The sequence below is a fragment of the Camelus bactrianus genome, chromosome 1 (genome assembly GCF_048773025.1).
Source record: "Camelus bactrianus isolate YW-2024 breed Bactrian camel chromosome 1, ASM4877302v1, whole genome shotgun sequence".
Classification (NCBI taxonomy): domain Eukaryota; kingdom Metazoa; phylum Chordata; class Mammalia; order Artiodactyla; family Camelidae; genus Camelus; species Camelus bactrianus.
In genome coordinates, this window is record NC_133539.1 from 45,606,075 (window position 1) to 45,626,594 (window position 20,520).

Consider the following 20,520-nt stretch of genomic DNA (forward strand, 5'->3'; position numbering starts at 1 on the left):
GAACATATTGCTTTATCCGTCAGCCTCTCAGTCAGACAATGCTATTACTTGACTAGTCCCTGCACTACTGACTCTCACAGATGAGGTGGTAATAGGATCTGTCTAATCTCCTCCAACCACATTTCACCAGTAAGAAATAGGAAGGAGTCCTTACACCCACTCATTTCAGATATAGTTTCCTTTACCCTGATCTTAATGGTTTTTAAAGTCTCTGGAGTTTGATTACTGGTTACTAATCCTGCCTTCTCCATTAATTATCTGTTCATTCTTAACCAAACTAGTTAACCAATGCTGCCTCAATTTACTTGTATGGAAGGTTGGATATAAAATAATACTGCATCAGTAGGTCCTTGCTGTGTAACAAATCATCTAAAAACTTAGTAGCATAATCATTTGTTATTTCACATGGCTCTATGGGTTATCTGGGCTGATCTGATGTTCTGGGCTGGACTTGAGTGATCTCAGCATGACTTATTCAGGCAGGTGCTCTCAGCTGGTAGGTTAGTTGAGGATTGGCTGGTCTAGGATAGCTTTAGTTGGGTTATTCAGCTCTGTTGTACATGGTCTCTTAACCTGGATTAGTCCTCATATCAATGGCAGGGCTTTAAGATTGTGAAGACTAGGCTCAGAATTAGCTAGTGTTACTCTGCTAAAGAAATTCACAGGATTATCCCAGAGTCAAAATGGAGGGAAACTACAAAGTTACAGCACAAAGGGAGGCTATTACTTGGGGCCATTAATACAATAATTTTACCTGAGAACAACAACCTCTAAGCAATGATGTGAGAATTAATCCACGTAAAAGTCTTGGTATAGTGTCGGGTACATAATAAAAAGTGGTCAGGAACCAGAGTTACCACCCTAATATCTAGGACTGTAATATGCTATCTTCTTGTCCAAAATATGTTTATTAAACAGAAAGGCAATGACTGCTTTATTCTGTTCCTGGAATCTAAGAAAAAATTTCCTAAAGCAACTATCACTGAAAAAAAATGAAGGCTCCATTCCCAAGATGCTCTACATCAGTGAACACTTTCTGTAAAAGGAAGGACAGTGAATAGTTTAAACTCTGAGGGCCGTAAGTCTCTGCCACAGCTACTCAACTCTGCCGTTGTAATGAGAAAGCAGCCACAGATGATAATGTCACAAAATGGGCACAGCAATGTTCCAACAAAACTTTATTTACAAAAGCAGGTGGTGTATCAGATTTTGTCCACAGGACAAATAGTTTTCTGTTTCCAGATATAAATGACCCAATGACCTAGCATGTGAAAGCCTGGGAAGCTTATAAGACTTAACCGTTTAGTATGATTTATTCCTAGGCTCACTAGTCTTCTGTTTTTTTCCTGACGTTTTCAGTATGCTGTCAAAATGAGAATTATTATGAGGCATATACCTCCAAATATCAAGCAATCAATAGACAAAGCCTGTTATGCCAAAATATGGATGTATGGGTAGTTGAGATAGTGTACGAAGTTTTCATTGTTTAGGAAAGCCAAATAGCAAAATGTTTTCAAAGTATTTGCCTTCAAAAAGCTCTTAAATAATGTAGCTTATTTAGATGATTGATAAAGGTATCCTGCCCTTACATTCAAAGCATGACATTATAAATCACATCTTTTCATTTGTAAGGAGTAAATGATATTCATATTTTGATGTGATTTATTATTTTGAAGTTGAACACAATGTGACTTTATAAGTGTGAAGTTGTATTATAATGTGTTATTAAAGTTACAAAAGTTCAGTAATGCTATTATTTTGTTCTTAAAAAACAGCAGCAATTTTTTTGGATGCTCTAAATTAATATTGACTTTAAAGCTGGGATAACATAGGCTATCATAAGACACATATTGATGGAGCCATCTAGTAACAAGTTTTCCATTTTACTAAGAAGCATTCTTCGGGGCAAAGAATTGGTTTTACTGCCTAGTCTTTCCTCATGGTAAGTTTTGGGTGTAGATTTAAAGAGGGAAAAATCACTCAAGGGATATTGAAATCTACAAACGTGTTTGGAGAAAGTAAAAAAATCAATAATCTCATTACAACCATTTTTATACATTTCCATGGTAATTACTAGTCCTATTGTTCTCTTACAAAATCAAGTCCTATTGGTTCACTAATATTTGCATTCAATCTCTGAATATCAATTGCTTGGCAGTGCTTACTCAGTTTCTCTAATCACATTTATCACAAATCGAGTGTATTCTTGGTTCTCTTGGTATCTGTAGCCTATGGTCTTAGAATTAAAATTTTTTATTACTATTTATTTGTTTATTTTTAATTTTCACCATGTCAACTACACAAATGATCTTAGATGATTTACAAATTTATTGGTTTTCATTTTTAATTTTTTAAAAGTTGAGATAGAATTAACATAGCATATTGTGTAATTAAGATGTACATGTTGATTTGATACATTTACATATTGCAATATGATTACCACTATAGCATTAGTTAACACCTCTATCATATTATGTTATTATCATTTCTTTTTCTATTGCTTTAAAAACAAACCCTTATTAAATATCATGACACTCAGGCCATTGTACTTGTAAAATTAAATGAGGGCAGTAGACAGAAAGAGAAAGAATTCTTCCAAGAACTTAGATGCAATAATTACTATATTTGAACACTCAATTTTATTTTGAACATGGGGGAATCAAAGTAAAAATGAAACCACATGGGTTTACATGTTTCTCACTGTAAGATAAACAGAAATGCCAAGTTCTACAGAATAAAAATGTTTTCTTAGAAACTTCCATACTAAGGAAAATTTAACATATTTTTTCAGCAGAAGAACATGTATCCATCTTTTAACTGTTTCTTGTAAGTCTTACTAAAAGCCAAGAAAAATTGTAAGAACAATGGACTGTGAGCTTAGCTAAGAAAGTCTAGATATATCTTCTGGTTATCTAAAATGATACAGGAATAGGACTTGGAAAATAAAACAAGAGAAATGAATGGGTAATAGTCCTTAAAGTATTTATCTAATATCTTATACTTAATTTAATTTCTATATATTATTGATGAGCACTTTGCCAAATGTGGATAAATCATTATCATTGTATGATTATGACAGTCTTCCCTACAACAGAAATCCAGAATTGTCTGCTTATAACACAGTGACTTAAAACTATTAAATTTAAATCCATTAAATATTTTTAGGGTTTTTTTTTTTGTACAATGTCAGGCTCTCTTGAAAAAAAAAACAACCCACTATGTAAATCTTGTCAGCTAGTGTATCTTCTGTGTTGGAGGGACTGTTTTCTCAATAAATTGGGGAACATTTTTATCCTAAATGAATCCTTCAATTTTATTTAAGGAGTTCCAATCCATGATAATATATATCGTACCTATCACATAATTTTTTTAGTTATCTGGTATGATTCTAATTAAAATAAGTTCCTTTGCACAAAACAATAAGAATTTCCATTAAAGTAGACAGCTAATATAGCAGATTCTAACCACTTTATAAAGATTCTGAGATTCTGCTTGTCTTTGCTTGTGTCCTTCAGAAGAACCAGCCCTTTGGCTGGCCAATGGCACACGAAGATCCAGTTGTCAACAAATTTTACAGATCATGCTGGTTGCTGCTTTATTCCCAAGGAAAGAGTCAACAACTCTCACACTTAGCAGGTGTCACTGTGCAGTTGAGCTTGACAAAGTCTCAGGAAATGTACTCAAAAGGCAGTTGAACTGGACTTTCCTATTGTATCCTTAGTCAGAGAGGCCATCAGATCATCCTCAGCAGGGCAATGGTGTTATCCTCAGAGGGTGCTGCGTCAGCATCCCCTGCCCCTACAATTCATTGTATAATTTTTAGTGCCTTATGTCATGCAAGTGGACATAACAGAGCTACTGTTAATTTAACCTACTCCTATAAAATTGTTCTCCTGCTTGCTAGTAGGTTTCTTCTATTTTGTATTTTCTTGTCATTTTTTTCATAGTTTATTGTGTTAAATGAAGCAAGCTCAGCCGAATTAGAGTGAAGGACTTATTCCTTCAGCCTTCACTTATCCTTCCTGTTCACTCAGATCAGCAGCTGATACTGACTGAGCACTCCGGAGGGGGCACCCCTGTGTTGTAAGCGCTTTACATACACTAACTGATTGAATCAGAACATCAGTCCTAGGGGGTGAGTCCTATTACACTCAACTTTCCGCAGATAAGGAAGAAGAAGTCAAGCAGTCAGTTCAATGTGACACGGCTCATAGGTGCAAGAGCCAGAATTCTAACCGTGGCGGCCTAATCTCAGAGCCTGCTCTGAAACCGCCACTGATCTGCCTCTCAGTCATTCTAGAACCAGGTCGAATACCTACTGACATGCTTCAAGTTGTGTGATTTCAGTCAAGTTACATGGACTAATTAAGCCTCTGTTTCCTCATCTATAAAAAGATGCCTTATATCCTCATCAAAGAGTTATCTACAGGCATTAGATGGACACATAAACATAACAGCCATTTGTAAAATTAGAGCATAACTATGCTGTAAGGGAATAGGTAAGGAAAATAAATTATTTTTTTCAAGTGTTGTAATGGATAAAGATCAAAGTCTGGCTCTTTACTCATGAAATGAGGGGAGAAATAACAGAAGAAAAGATGAATATTTACTAAATGCCTTTTCTTTGTATGAAATAATAGGCTCAGGAATCCCACTCCTGGGCTTATACCCAGAAGGAACCCTACTTCAGGATGACACCTGCACCCCAGTGCTCATAGCACCACTATTTACAATAGCCAAGTCATGGAAACAGCCTAAATGTCCATCAACAGAAGAGGTGGTATATTTATGCAATGGAATACTACTCAGTCATAAAAACCGACAACATAACACCACTTGCTGCAACATGGATGCTCCTGGAGAATGTCATTCTAAGTGAAGTAAGCCAGAAAGTGGAAGACAAATACCATATGAGATCACTCATATGTGGAATCTAAAAAGAAAAAGAAAAAGAAAAAAAAAAACAAAAAGCAAAAATACAAAACAGAAACAGACTCATAGACATAGAATACAAACTTGTGGTTGCCAAGGGGGCGGAGGGTGGGAAGGGATAGACTGGGATTTCAAAATTGTAGAGTAGATAAACAAGATTATACTGTACAGCACAGGGAAATATACACAAGATCTTATGGTAGCTCACAGAGAAAAAAAGGTGACAATGAATATATATATGTTCATGTATAACTGAAAAATTGTGCTCTACACTGGAATTTGACACAACATTGTAAAATGATTATAAATCAATAAAAAATGTTAAAAAAAAAAGAAATAATAGGCTCAAAGGTGACAAAGTGAAAAGATGACCTGCTAAAATTAATCAATCAGTGATTTCACTCAGAAGTTTCTTGAAAAACAATGCATAGTTGAGATCTGACCAGTTATGCATATGTCAGTATGTAAAAGTACCGGCTAATATTGCAGTGAAATATGAAAAATTCAAATACATTCTCTTGGGAAAGCTGGTAGAAGTGGACTGCTGAACACCTGGAGTCAGATGTCATTATGCTTGGAGAGCTTTACAGAGTAGACGGGCTTTTAGCAGAGGAGTAAGATTAGGTAAGAAAAGGGAGAGAGAGCATTTGTTCATAAGAAATGACAGGTGAGTTGATTTAGAAATTTGAATGTGTGAAACTTGTTGACAAACAAGCCATCCTGGCTGACATGGACGATGACATCAGCGGGAGATGAGAGTTAAATGGAGAAATGGAGAGTATTCTCCAGAGAATTTTTAAATCTTAGATTTTATGTAATAGAATATTAGGCTATATTCAAATAGGTTAAGATCTTCTTTAAAATATCATTTTAAAGAAAGGCTATTAAATTAACAGGGAAAAAATGAACAAAACTTTACTGTGCAGTTTTGTCTTTAAGAAGAGATGAAACTGCTCAAATTATAGTTTATAACTTGGTCATGAAAGTAGACTCTTCTTACTGGAAAACAAAAATACCAAAGTATAGACCCTGACTTTGGTCAAATGGAAAAAAGAGATGTGAAGTGACATATTTTGAACTACTTCTATTTTTAATCTGCATGTGAAAGTTCAAAAGTAAGATGGGGAATTGACATCCTTAAAACTAATGGTGACATTTTCTTTGAGAATAGTTGTTAAAAATTGAGCACCTGAGTTATCTCTAAACAATATTATTTAAAATAGCTTGCAACAGAAAACAAAATAAGTATTTCATAATGATTAATAAGGATAATTCCTACATTTCTATAGTATTTGTTACTTCAAATCATTTCCCTAGATATTATTCAAGATCATTTCTTATCTATAAATCTGGAATCTTATTTCTATCTATACTCTCTTATCTCTATGTAATTTTATAGATCTTATAAAATATTTTATTGTTCCCATTCTAAAGAAGAGACGACTGAGGCTTAATGGAACAAGTGATTTATTTGCAGAAAAACAGTTTATGGAGGAGCACAGTTCTAGTACTGTGACTTCAGGCCCTAGTACTCTGACCTCAGAATCCCAGAGCACTACAACTGTTTTTCAGTCAGTACCTACGTTTGCTGAATTTATGAATTTTATGAATCCTTTGAGGCCCTTCCATGTCTCAATTCCTGGAAGCAAAGTAAATCATTACATAAATAAATGTTAACTTTAAAGTAGAAACAATATTAAATTTAAAATAAGTAGTGAGTGACATTGATTGATTTTAAATATGAATATCATAGCTTATACTTAGATGTTTTTATCATTTGTTAAAACCTTTTCCTCCTATTTACTTAATTTTTATATTATTGAATTGTTTGTAAAATAATAATGCTAGAGTTCAAGAGAGAAAAACGAATTTCCTCTCTCCCACCAATAACTTATAAGAAAGGGAAATATAGATCACCCTCTGACAGTTAAGTTAGAAAAATCAATGAACCTGACGCATAAGTTGGTTTAAAATGGTTTCTGGCTAATAGCCTTATAAATTTCCAAAAAATTATCTGAGATCCAGAAAAAGATTCACAAAATCTAAATATTAAGATGAACATACAATGTATTACTGGTATGTTAAGAGGGATTTCTAGTAAATTTAAGTTAGGAGGGGCTAGATGAAGGGTGGGAAGTGGTTTTCCTTCCAAGTTTTCTCCATGAGACATGACGCCCTCCCATGGAAGGAACATGAGGACACACAGCAGGCTTCTTACTAATGTGCAGCTCTTGCCCAGGGAGCCAGGGTCTACTCCAATGGAAAACTGCACAAGCACTTACTGCCAAAGGCAATGAGTGCAATTTTTCATACACTCTCCTACACAGCATGTTAAGAGGAATAGCTAGTAGGATAAGGAAAAGTCCCACTACGAACATGAGGCTTGCTAGCGACATACCTGCTACATACGCAGGTTCAGTCAGGAAACATGCGCACTAACTTCTTCTCAAGCTATCTACCGGAGAAGGGGTTTTAACCAGTACTCAAATATCCATCTGCAAAATGTGCTTAGTTTGAATACACTTCTCCTTAATAGAGAAAAGAAAAAGTCAATATTTAAAACCCCACCAATGATTAAAATAGAAGCTCTGAAGGAAAACTGCACCTTGGAAGACAGGATAGGTTATTCCCTCAGCTCCAAAACCAAGCAACCAACCAATCAACAATTTACTAACATGAATGATTTCCTGATATGGCTCCTCCACTCCTACTCTGAAAACTTGGGCAAATAACTTACTATTCTATGCCTCAGTTTTCTCATCTGTAAAATGGGGATAATTATTCTACCTCAAGCATTTGCTCTTAGGACTGAAGATGCCAATACACATACAGCATGTAAAACCATCATAAACCCTCAATGCTTTCTTCTCCTGCTCCACTGTCCCTTCCCTCACCCCTTTCGTCTCATGAGACAACACATTAGAAAGCTTACGATTACCTAATGTGATACTAACAGATATAGTCACTCTAAAAGAGAAGCATGAATCTATAACATAAGAAGCTGTGATACAAAGATAACAATAACATGCAAAGAGAAGTTAAATGAAATTAGAGTTAGATAAATAAAAGTTGAAAAAAAATTTAAAATGTCTTGGCAGAATTAAAATAATCGAACAAAATAGTAAACTGAAAAACTGGTACTGTGAGAACCGAATCAGATATTAATTTAACATCAGTTCAATTTATATGTGTTGAATATGTACTCTGGGCCTAGCCTTGTACCAAAATCTTGGAATAAACTGGGGAAAATGGAGAATAAGAGACACACTTTCTGTCTTCAGGGCAATTCTCTCTCCCACACCCATCTCTTTCTATCCTTGCCAGAAATTTTCAGTTACATGAAACCATCCATACATCCTCTTTCTGCTTAAGCCAGTGCTGATTTTTTTTAACCACTGGCAACTGAAAGAATGATAGTGCAACACCATGGTTAGTCATGCATTTTCAAGACCATCAAGTTTGAACAAACATCATTAGCAGAACAAATGAAAGGTCTGATGTAAATATAAATATCCCAGTTTAAAAAGCCACATGGGGAAAAATGCAAACATTTCATAGATTATAAATATACAGTAAGATATTGAGTTAATACTTTTATGATCTTTAAGGGTAATTCAAAATTGCTATTTATTCCCTGTCCACCAGTCATTCATTTATTTAAGAGAAACACTGTAAATTTTCTTCATACTCTGAGAAAGAAGGCTTCAGATGGAACCAATTTATCAAGATTTATTTATCCCAAAGTACACGCATCCTGTGGAGTCTGATGGGCTCATTCCCCAGCAAGCTGCATTTCTCCACTTCCTAGCAAGCTGGGTTTCCCCATGGGAAATGCTCTAGAACACGCACTTATCCCTGCCCCCAGAACAGTCTGAACATGGCCAGACTGTGATATTTTGAGGGCCAAGAGTATAGGTTGGCAGAACAGGCTATGTACAATCAATTGGTAGAAATGATTTCAAAGGGGCAATGAGGCTTCAAGTTTAAAGAGAAAAATAAGTTGATGACATCCAGAAGCAGAGGCAGCAAAACTCCGTGAAAAGCACATGAAAAGTGCTGGGGAGAACGTCTTATTAAAATCTCTCTCCTAAATCCTGAAGTTTTGCATTAATGATGTATTATTCTGATCCTGTTTAAGAGTTCTGATAAAAAGCAAATACTCTGGGGAGACAAGACGTTCAATTTAGTATAGCGAAGACTGGTAGGTACACCAGACAATTCTCTAGGCTCTGGGGATTGGATCTGATGGGAACAGGAGCCTGAGGGAGACGGGTGTGGTCCAGCAGACAGGTTAATCCACCTCAGCCATTGTTTAGTTTACACTGACCAGGGCACGGGATCAAGACCAAGAGAAATGGAACGAATACAGATAAAGGGCCTGGGAGGAAGGGGGAAGGTCACTTAGAGCAAGGGAAAGCAACCCAGCAACAACTTGGTTTTGCTGAGTGTTGGTCTTACATTGTAAAAGTGATTTTTCAAAGTACTAGCACTTTTTTCCCCTGATATACTGAGGGAAGTTTCCAACACAGGTTTTTCCTGACGGTGATTCTGGCTAAGTAAGGGGAGCCGTCCCTGCCCACTTTGCCTCCCATATTGCTCAATTTTCCTTTCATTCAGCCTGCAAACATTTGCTAGACACTGCTATAGGCAAATCAAAACACGCAGGCTTTATAAACAAAGGATACAGAGTCAGAAAACAATTTTCATGCCAAATGGCAAAATATGGTTGAAAAACTTCCTTTGTGGACACATGGCTTGAATAAAATGATTCCTCTGGAGAAACTATGAGGTAAATTCAGCCTCTTCATTCACTACAAAACTGTTTATTCTACACTGAAACCATTTCTGCCATTTATTCATTATTATAGATCTAATCTAGGTTAAAAGTTCAAAAAGAGTTTTAGTATCTCTTCTATCAGTCTTAAGCATTTTTAAAAAGTAAAACTATTTTATCAGTGATAGTTATCAATTCCATTTTCCAGGCTGCACAAGAGTTCCTAATCCTGAGATTTTAATAGATGAAGAGACACTAATACTTATTGACTGCTTACTGAGCCAGATATCATGCTGGGAGCTTTTATAGATTACTTCACAATGTGCCTTATGTTTTCCTATCTTTGAAATATTTCTCTGATAATAGCATAAACAGAATGTGATATAGTCCATGAATGTGTCATTAGGTCTCACTTTTCTTGTCCAACATGGAATCAGGAAAGAAACCTTTGAGGGTACCATTCTTGTACCTTACTACTAAGTAATACTTCTTAAGAAATCCTTCTTAATGTACCAGTCCTATAAAATGTTCTTAAAGTTATATTTTAAGATTTTATTATTATTTTAATATAATATGTATTATCTGTCTGTCTATGTGTCTGTCTGTCTATCTGTCTGTCTATCTATCTATCTATCTATCTATCTATCTATCTATCTATCTATCCCTCTATCCATCCAGTTGGGAACAAGGATACTTATATCCCATGCGGGTCCTCAGCCAATTTATAAAAGAACTCTATCAAATGTTAGACACACTATTGTCTTCTTCAGGCCATGGTTAGGTCATGTAGTGTCTTTTAACTAGGTGACAGAACATTTTCTTAAAACCCTATTCTCCATCTATCCCCCAAATAAGAGGCTTTTCCTCTTCAGGCATCATAAACTCCTCTCCCAGGACACCTGTCACTAATGAGTCTCTTTGGGCAACTCCATTCAGGTACAGCTAACTGGTAGATGAAATACTCAAGCAAGGTCTGAAAACCTTCACCCTAAGAAACATCCATTCCCTAGACAGCTGGAGCAGAACAGAACACAGCATCTTGAAGTCTAGCAGTCCCACTACAAGCCAGTATGAACCCGGCAACCTGAATTTCCATCACCTCCATTCCATCTCTCTGCTCCACCAACTTCATCAAGGTTGTGCCATGATACTCTGTTTTCATGATGTGTACTGGTACTGCCACTGCCATTCATTCAGGTATCCTGCAAATGCTATGTACCCTGTTAGGCAATGGAGATGCATAGATTGAAAGGACATGGCTTCCAGCTTCAAGAAGATAGATCACAGAAGCAGGCAGGCAGGCATTAAGAGCAGTACAGAGCAAGATTTTAAGCATTCAGTAAGTGTCCTTTGTTTGATAAACCCTCACACACATTGGCTTTTCCAAAGTCATGTCCAAGTCTATCCCTCTCTGGATCATTAAGTCAATTCAGGCTTCTGGCCAAGAGAAGTATTCCAGGCCCTGCTAAAAGCTTTCCTAGGCTTGCCACAGGCTCAGCATTGGGAAGAGCTGATATCTAGAGTTGTGTTTGGAGTATGGGCCACAAGGTACCTCACAATATCCCAATTTCCTGATTTCGAATGATTTATACATCACATTCTAGTGTAAATATTTCTCATAATGTGCATGAGGAGTTGAGGTGGTGACAGTTAACACTGATTGTGAGTAAAATTATTTTAGATAGTTTGAGGTTAGGACATCAAAATAATTTTCTTTTATCCACCAGTACTTTTGATCACTTAAAAAGAAGAGTCTCTGGACAGTGTCTATATATATTTGATACCACTCTAAGTAAGATTAGGAAAAAAAGGAAATGAGAGGGGTTTCAGAGCACTTGACAAATAAGTACAAAGTACTAGTATTAAATTACATTTGCATGGTAATTTTTTTGCATGCTTACCTGTACATATGACAACAATGCTGGTTTTCTATTCAAGTGTTAGCATAAAGTTACCCTTTCAATAAACTTATTTCAATTTTCATAATGGATATATTCATACAATGGACTACTATGCAGTCATAAAAAGGAATAAACTACAGGTACATGCAGCAACATTGATGAGCACATGATATTGTGTGACAAAAGCCAGATCCAAAAGAAAAAAACTGCATACTGTATGCTTCTAACTTGCTATATTTAAAATCCATGCATTTTTAAATGCACTTTAACTCAGGAGATTGAGAGAGAGTGAGAGAGCTAGATAAGAGTGTGTATTTTAGGCAAAAATGACAGATATATTACACAGAGTTACACTGTTTCACGAAGACAAGAAACTGCCTTCTGTGTGGCCAAGAGAGGTCCCCGTGCAATTTAGAAGTTAGATACGAAGTTGTCATTCCCCAGAGGTGGTTGTAGTTAGACATCATGTCTGTCCATCACAGAGGTACCCAGTTATCCTTGCTCTCCTTTGTTCATTACCCAGCTCCTCTCCCTGACCCTGACCCTGTTGACATTTTGCAGCCCCAGGCTCATCACCACATACTTACTTGTGTAGCCAAAGAGCTGGTACCTATTTCCATAGACTCTTCACACATTTCCCCTCTGCAGTCCCACTTCAGAAGTGAACATACTTGGCTTCTCAGATGTTCCTGCTATCATGTTGCCAGATAAATAAAAATTTAACTGGGTGTCCTGTATTTTAAGATAAACAATGAAAAAAATTTCAGCGTAAGTATATTTCATCTATTGCATGGGATATCTTATGCTAAAAATTATGTTATTTATCTGAAATTCAAATTTAACTGGGTGTTACGCAGTTTTAGTTGCAAAATATAGCAACTTAATCCTGCAGTTCTGACTCATACCTGTGTATGGAACGATTGGTGCCTAGCACTCCCCCTTTTAGACTTTCACTTCCCTAGGTTATTGCACACATTCATTTATGAATATCATAAATCCCTCATTCATATAATTCATACTGGGGCTATGTTTTCCTGACTGAACTTTGAAGGATACAGGGTATCAATTTAAGGGGAAAGTGCTAATTAAATGCATGCGCATAGGAAACTTAGCGATGACCAAATTCCAGCAAGTGGTGAGCTGCTCTAAGATTGCATGCATCACCACACTTGCCACTGAGGTGCACAGAGTAGATTCTCTCCACTGACAACAGCTCAGCATCATGTTTACATAAGTATATCTCAAATTTGGTTTTCCTCATCTTTACACTGGTGACCTCATACCTTGATGACACCAGAAGATAAAGTCTGTTATAGTCATGAGAAGACCATGCATTTTAAAGTCTAACAAGTACATAAGACAACCTTGCTTTACAAATCTGTAATGTGGGCTTCATAATCCCTACTTTGTACAATACTGTGAGGATTGTTTCACACAGGTAAAATTCCTAACAGAGCAACTGCCACAAAGTAAGTATTTTTCATAGGATGTTTTATCTTAGTGGAAAAACAACTTCTATCCTTTAAAATATTTAATTTTCATACTCTGGAGGTTTGCACACATCTTGCACAGCCACCTTTTCAGCCCTCTGGCTTCTGGGAAATATATTCAAATTACTGAAGTCTTTCATTTAGTCATGAACTTGCAATGCCCTTTTTTCTCTTAGAAAGCAGGCACACCCCAGGGTTTATTTTAGACCTTAATACCTTTGAGCTACATATATATGAGTCATGTTTGATTTTGCTGACATGTTTACATTTTCAGGATCATAGAAACTGGTTGTTTCAGATGATTTGAGTTAGTGGTATTTTGTTTAAATCCCCAAAGGAGTGGGAGAACCTTTATGAAAATCCAATTTTTTATTTGTTTTTTAACTTTGGCAGGAAGAAGAGAACTAAGTCTGGAAATAATAAAAATTTAGGGCTGATACATTGCCAAAATAAGAAATGAATGAGTCAGAAAAGCACACACACGCACAAAAAACTTGAACTGGCTACATATGAGGACGTTAAAGAATTTTTATATATTTTTAAATGTGATGATGGTATTATGTTTCTGTTAAAGGAAATAATCTTTATCATTTAGTGATTAAGAAGAAAACAGAAAGGTTGGAAAGCATGCCTTGATTTGATGGAATAAGAATATTTCATCCAGCATAAGGTGATGCCTATCTAACTAAATAGAGACACCAAGATTCTTTGCTCCCCTTTGGGAGCTGTAGAGAGGCATTCTGGGTAGAATCGGAAACTGAGTCACTCTGAACACAGAAGTGATGACAGAAACAACCTTTAAATAAGGAGAGACACCACCTTGTGGAAAGACTGAGAAAATATTCCTGACCTCCTCTTTCACTTCTATAAACAATCTCCCTCTGTCCAGCCACATTGCCAGTTCTTATTCATCCTCTCATCCTAACCCCCAAATTCTAGATTTCCCCAACTCACTGCTCCAGAAAAAAGGACAGGTCTTGTTCCCCTATCACTTTCTGCAAAGCTTTAAGAACCATTTCATCTTCTCCAGCTCCTGTTGGCTCCCAATTCTTTTGCAATGCTTTTCTTCAGTAGATCTTAGGGAACACACAGTTATGCCAAGTCCCTTTCCCTACCTGTTCTTCCTGTATTTCCCCTGTCATTTCACTGAGTGGCCATCTACCAGCTCTGTCCTTCCCCCTCTAGAAAAGTCTCTCAGATGCATTCACTTTACTACTATTATTATCTGTTGCCTGAAATACTGAAGCAGTTTCTTAAGAATTCACCATGTCTTCAATATTTCCCCCAATTAATCTACCTTCATATTGTTGAAGTCATTAAGATGTGCTTTTAAAAAAAATCTTTCCCCTGATTTATAATTTGTAGTTCTTCAATATCTATAGAAAAGAAAAAAGGAATTTCCTTAAGTTAAAATATTTATATAAGTGTTGTCTATTTATCATGACAAATTTACTTTACTACAATTTCATGAGCATAGTGACTTTGTGTGTAATATTTCACGGCTGTAATCCCATCTAATAAAATCTGTTAAGTCATTCCTCAATACATATATATTACATTAACAGCATTAATAATAATAAAAGCTATGCTTCTTAGCACTTATTATGTGTCAGGAATTACATTGAGTGTATTGCATATAAAATGTCATTCAAACCTCAAAATTAATCATTTAAGAGAGGGACTTTCATTATCTCCATTTTACATATGAGAAAATTGAGGCAAAGAGAGGTTAAGCAATTTGTCCAAGTTTGTAAGGCTATCAAGTAATTCAATTGGTTAAGTTGATTCATTCAAAAAATACTTATGAAAAATTTACTGTTTTCCAGGCACTTCTGCTGTTATTTTATTAGTGATAGAGCAACAAACAAAACAAACAAGGTCCCTAATCTCACGGAAGCTGGAACACTGGGGTGGACTGGGCAGAGGAAAAATAAGGGCAAGTGATAATAAGCTTTGTGGACCACAGAATTTCGGTATTTTAAGCCCCATTTCCACAGGCAATTGTTTAAAATAGTCATAAAAAACCCAAGGAATGTATAGTTAACAGGAAGGAAGGATTACAATCCATCAGAATAACTATCTCAAAGAAACCACTCCTTCTTACAGCTTAACAAATGATTTTCATTCATATATTACTTGTGCCCATGCCGGGAGAGAGGGTCTCAAATCATAGAAGACATACAAGTAAAAGGGAAGAAGCAATCACTAGAGCAGGCCATGGCCACTATGGTAAAAATTTAGATGGTTTTAGCTCCTCATAAATGCAATCAGAGACTTTCCTCTTCCCTCAATCTTGTGTCTCCAGAATAGTGACACTGCTGGCTTAAAAAAAAAATAAGATTAGGTGAACATTTATATCAGGAAGACAAAAAATCAGACCCTGAGACAAGTGCTAGGAGTTTATTTGGGAGGTGATATCACAGAGCACAGTGAGGGAGGGGGAAGTAAGTCAGAGAAGGGAGGGAGGAGAATCAGAAAGTGTGTGTCAATGGCTAGTAAGCACATGAAAAAAATGCTCAACATCACTAATTATCAGAGAATTGCAAATCAAAACTACAATGAGATACCACCCCATACCAGTCAGAATGGCCATCATTCAAAAGTCTACAAATGACAAATGCTGGAGAGGGTGTGGAGAAAAGGGAATCCTCCTACACTGCTGGTGGGAATGTAGGTTAGTGCAATCATTATGGAAAACAGTATGGACAGTCCTTAAAAAACTAAAAATAGAGTTCCCATGTGATCCAGCAATCCCATTCCTGGGCATTTAACTGGAGGGAACTGTATATTGAAAAAAATGCATGCACCCCAATGTTTACAGCAGCACTGTTTACAATAGCCAAGACATGGAAACAACCTAAATGTCCATTGACAGATGACTGGATGAAGAAGTTGTGGTATATTTATACAATGGAATAACTACTCAGCCAACAAAAAAGAATAAAATAATGTAATTTGCTGCTACATGGATGGACCTGGAGATCATCATTCTAAGCAAAGTAACCCAGAAAGAGAAACAAAAATACTATACGGTATCACTTATATGTGGAATCTAAAAAACAAAACAAACAAACAAAAACCTATAAATGAACTTACTTAGAAACAGATTCAGACATAGAAAACAAACTTATGATTACCAGGAGGGAGGGGGTGGGAAAGGATAAATTGAGAGTTCAATATTTGCAGATACTAACTAATATATGTAAAATAGATAAACAACAAGTTTATACTGTATAGCACAGGGAACTATATTCAATATCTTGTAGTAGCCTATAATGGAAAAGAGTATAAAGAGGAATATATGTATGTATATGTATGGCTAAAACATTATGCTGTACACCAGAAATTGACACTACATTGTAAAATGACTGTACTTTAATAAAAAATTTTAGTAAAGAAAGTGTGTGTTAACGACAAGATTACCACTATGAGCAACTTCGGTTGAGTGTCACGAGGGGCCTCTGAGAAACCAAAGCGAGCATATGTCAAAACTCCAGGACGCAAAGGGCCTGAAGCTGGGCGTCTATCCACAGACCTCAAGCCCTCATTTATTGTGAGCTGCTCCTGGGGCATCACCTCTCCAGCACTTTCGTCCTGCCCCACTCATGGGGTCAGATTAATCTCCCAGACTCCCAGTTAGAGTCACAAGTGCTCAAGGGAAAGCAATAGGTCTGTGTGGGGACTTCCCATCGAAGCTGCAGGTGAGCTCAGGGAATCCAGGGGGACATGGCAGGCACCAGCTTCATCTGTTACAGACCAGGAAAAGGGCCAGTCACCCACGCTTCTCAGACAGTCACAGAGACAGACCTGTAAACTGACTCCAGGCCCAATTCTATACTTTCTAAAATTTACAGAATCTCTGTAAACGGATTCACAGTGGAATTAAACCAAGTTCTCATCACAGATAAAATATCCTACAGGGAATTATTCCTAACACTTCACCTGCTTTCTTATGGTGAATCAACATAGACAAACTGTGTCAAAGATAAACTTCAGAAAAATTTAGATTGAGCTCTCTCAAAAGAAAACAAAATAATCTATGCACGTCTTTTCTCTCAGCAAAATCTTAATGCGCTGGTTTCAATCCCTCCATACAGTAAACCAGTATCTTCGTTCAGGGAGAGAAACTTCTGTGACTTGAAATGTTGTCATGAAGTAAAAAATATATATATTCATATAGAGATAAATGAAGTTTTATATATATAACATATATTTACATTCTGAACATATATTCCAAAGGTAACTTTCATCATCTTTTAAGACTGAAATATTCTTCTCATTTTCCTCCATTCAAGGCATAGGAAAAATTCCAATGGCCATCAATTAAATCAATATGATCAGTCAACAAAATTGAAATTTTGAATAAAAAGCTATGAAAGTAAGATTCACTTTCAAGTTATTACGAAGACTATAAATAAATCTTAGGATTTCATAAAGGATAAATATATACTTTCTTCTGAAAATTAGCCCATTGAATATATAATTAATAAATGATTCAGCTCATTTTCACAAATTACCCATATAATACGCATCTGAAGTAATTATCATTGACTAGAACTGTGTATTTTCCTTACTGTTCACTAGTAATTTGGCACGCTGTAAGATTACAAAGGCATTTTTCTTTTCTTTTGTGTTTTTTACTTCATCCTTGCCAGCTCCATTATTTGACTTTCATTTCTGTGAAAGTAACTATTACAGATACAGACCTACAGTTACAGCATAGTTCCCAGTGCCATTTGTTAGTCAAAGTTGTTCTTCTATAGGGGTAATTGATAAACAGCGATGGCTTTTGAGAACTTCATGGGGAGTTTCCCTTGTCCCTGTATGACCCGTTACCCATAGTTTATTAAGAAAATGGTATTGATGTAATTCATTCTCATACAGGGAATGTTGGTGGACTCTGATTTCTACTGCAAAATTCGAATTGGGTTAAGAGACCCCTCTTCAGACCCTAGCATGTAGGATGTAGACCCAATACTAAAGCTAAGATAGTCAGATATTTTAAACTTGAATTAGTCATCTAGAGATGAAGTTTGGAATTCATTTCCTGTGACACTGACCATGGTAGCAGTGGTATCCTACAGCAGAGCTGAGACACTGATACAGATGGAGTAAGTATGCTTGTGGTGCCAAGGTAGCATGTTCACCAGACTATTCCTGGAATGTGTTCCTGGCTGGGTTTCCTACTTACTGAACTCCTACAATTCCTAATCTCAATTCTCAAGCCTTCCCATTGATTCTACAACATATCCAATATCCTTCCTCATACTTATATCTGTCATAATCCTTTTTTGTGCCTAAAAAATTATTGTCCTGACACATTTTTAATTATAATATTAATAATGGTAGTGACTTCTTAAATGAGCAAAAATTGTCAGTGTTCAAAGTATTTTCACAAGCATTATATTTTTTCAGCTTTTTTGAGGTGTAACTGATACACAAAAACTGCACATATTTAGTGTATGCAATTTGATGAGTTTGCATTTCTCTGATGATTAGTGATGTTGAGCACCTTTTCATATACCTGCTGACTATTTGCATACACTCATAATACCATCACCACAGTAAAGGTAACAAACTTATCCATTATTTCCAAAGGATTCCTTGTGTCTTTTGTGTGTCTGTGTGATAAGAATACTTTACGTAGTATCTACCCTCTTAATAGTTTCTTAAGTGCACAGTACCATATTGTTACATATAGGCATTATGTTGCATGGATCTCTAGAACATTCACCTTGTATAACTATAACTTTATATTCATTGAACAATAACTCTAATTTCACCTTCCTCTCATACCCTGGACACCACCAATCATTTTTCTGTTTTTATAAGTTTGACAATTTCGGATAACTCATGTAAGTGGAATAATGTAGTATTTGTCCTCTGTGACTAACATTTCACTTATCATAACATCTTTCAGGTTCATCCATGTTGTCGTAAATCGTAGGATTTCCTTCTTTTTACAGCTATGTAATATTCCATTGTATATACCATACTTTGTTTATTTGTCAGTGATCTTGTAGGTTATATCTATATGTTAGCTATTGTGAATTATGCTGCAAAAAGCTTCTGTGCACCAAAGGGAATAATTAACAGAGTAAAAATGTAATCTGTGGAATGGAGGAAAATATTTGCAAACCATGTATTTGATAAGGAGTTAACTTCTAAAATATATAAGGAATTCTTACAACTCAAAAGCAAAGCAATAACCCAATTAAAAAATGGGCAAAGAAACTGAATAGGTATTTCTCCAAAGAAGACATACAAATGAGCAACAGGTATATTAAAAAAAGTGCTCAATATTACTAATTGTCAGGAAAATGCAAACAAAAACCACAGTGAGATAGCACCTCACATGAAAAAGATACGTGTTGGTGAGTTTGCAGAGAAATTTGAAACTTGTATAATGTTGGTGGGAATGTAAAATCACACAACTGCAATGAAAGACACTATGCAGGTCTCTTTAAAAATTAAAAATAGAACTACCATATGATCCAGCAATCCCACTTCTGGGTATGCATCCAAAGGGATTATTGCATTTGCTCCATAATATCAGATAAAAATAATAATCTTAATGAGAGATTAAGCTATTTAGCAAGGTCATGTTGCTAGAAAGCGACAGAGCTTGAATCTGGCCTCCTGGCACACAATCCACGATAATAAACCATGATTATTTGTTTAGAAATGCAAAGCCTGCAGTTGATTTCATTAAAAAGAAAACTTTCAATTACCAAATCTTCTCCAACTGAAGCCAATAGTAGTGAGACCAACAAATGGATGATTAACAGAATGTTTTACAGAAGGTGTCAACTGCTGCTGAGAGGCAGGGTAAGTCAAGATCTGAGAACTGATGACTGCATCAAGCCTGCTGGAAGTCATTGGTGTATTCTTTTCCTTAGTATGAAGGTAAGTTTCAGGCCACACAAAATGTGTATCGTTTCTTATGTAACAGTGAAGAGAAGAAATTGCTTCCTAGATTTCCTCATTGGCTCAAATGGCTCAAAAACCATTCACTCACAGAGCCTGGGGAATGTCACTCTCTGATTTCCTTTGTCTGGCTGGTTCAAATGTCGCATTCCAGAGCTAGAAGTAGAGTAGTTACCCCTAAAATATTTGGATCATACAGTGGAAACATGGAAACTTGAATGAAAATAGGGGTAGTTGTCAAGAGAAGGGAGAGCATGTACTGAGCAGGCATCCGCAATACTACACAATGGACATTGCATTACTTAGTTTCTGTGGCCACTTGGAATAACTTATTTCCCTAATTTATGCAACCAGTCTTCATGTATTGCTAACTTAAAACCAGGTACCAAAGATTCAGCGGTATGCTAGACATAAAAGGAGGCACATTCTCCCTGATCTTGTACTTTCAAGAGGGAAGAGGAAATAAGCAAACAAATGAATAGGTTTATAGATTGTG

General features: G+C 36.1%; 1 long non-coding RNA gene across 1 annotated transcript in view; it reads right to left on the bottom strand.

Moving 5' to 3' along the window:
- Positions 1 to 20,520, bottom strand: part of LOC105080143 (uncharacterized) — a 565,054-nt gene that overhangs the window by 264,392 nt on the left and 280,142 nt on the right. Inside the window, exon 3 of the long non-coding RNA XR_012506674.1 lies at positions 12,195 to 12,339. This is a non-coding gene — a long non-coding RNA (uncharacterized LOC105080143). The remainder of the gene's footprint in view (positions 1 to 12,194; positions 12,340 to 20,520) is intronic.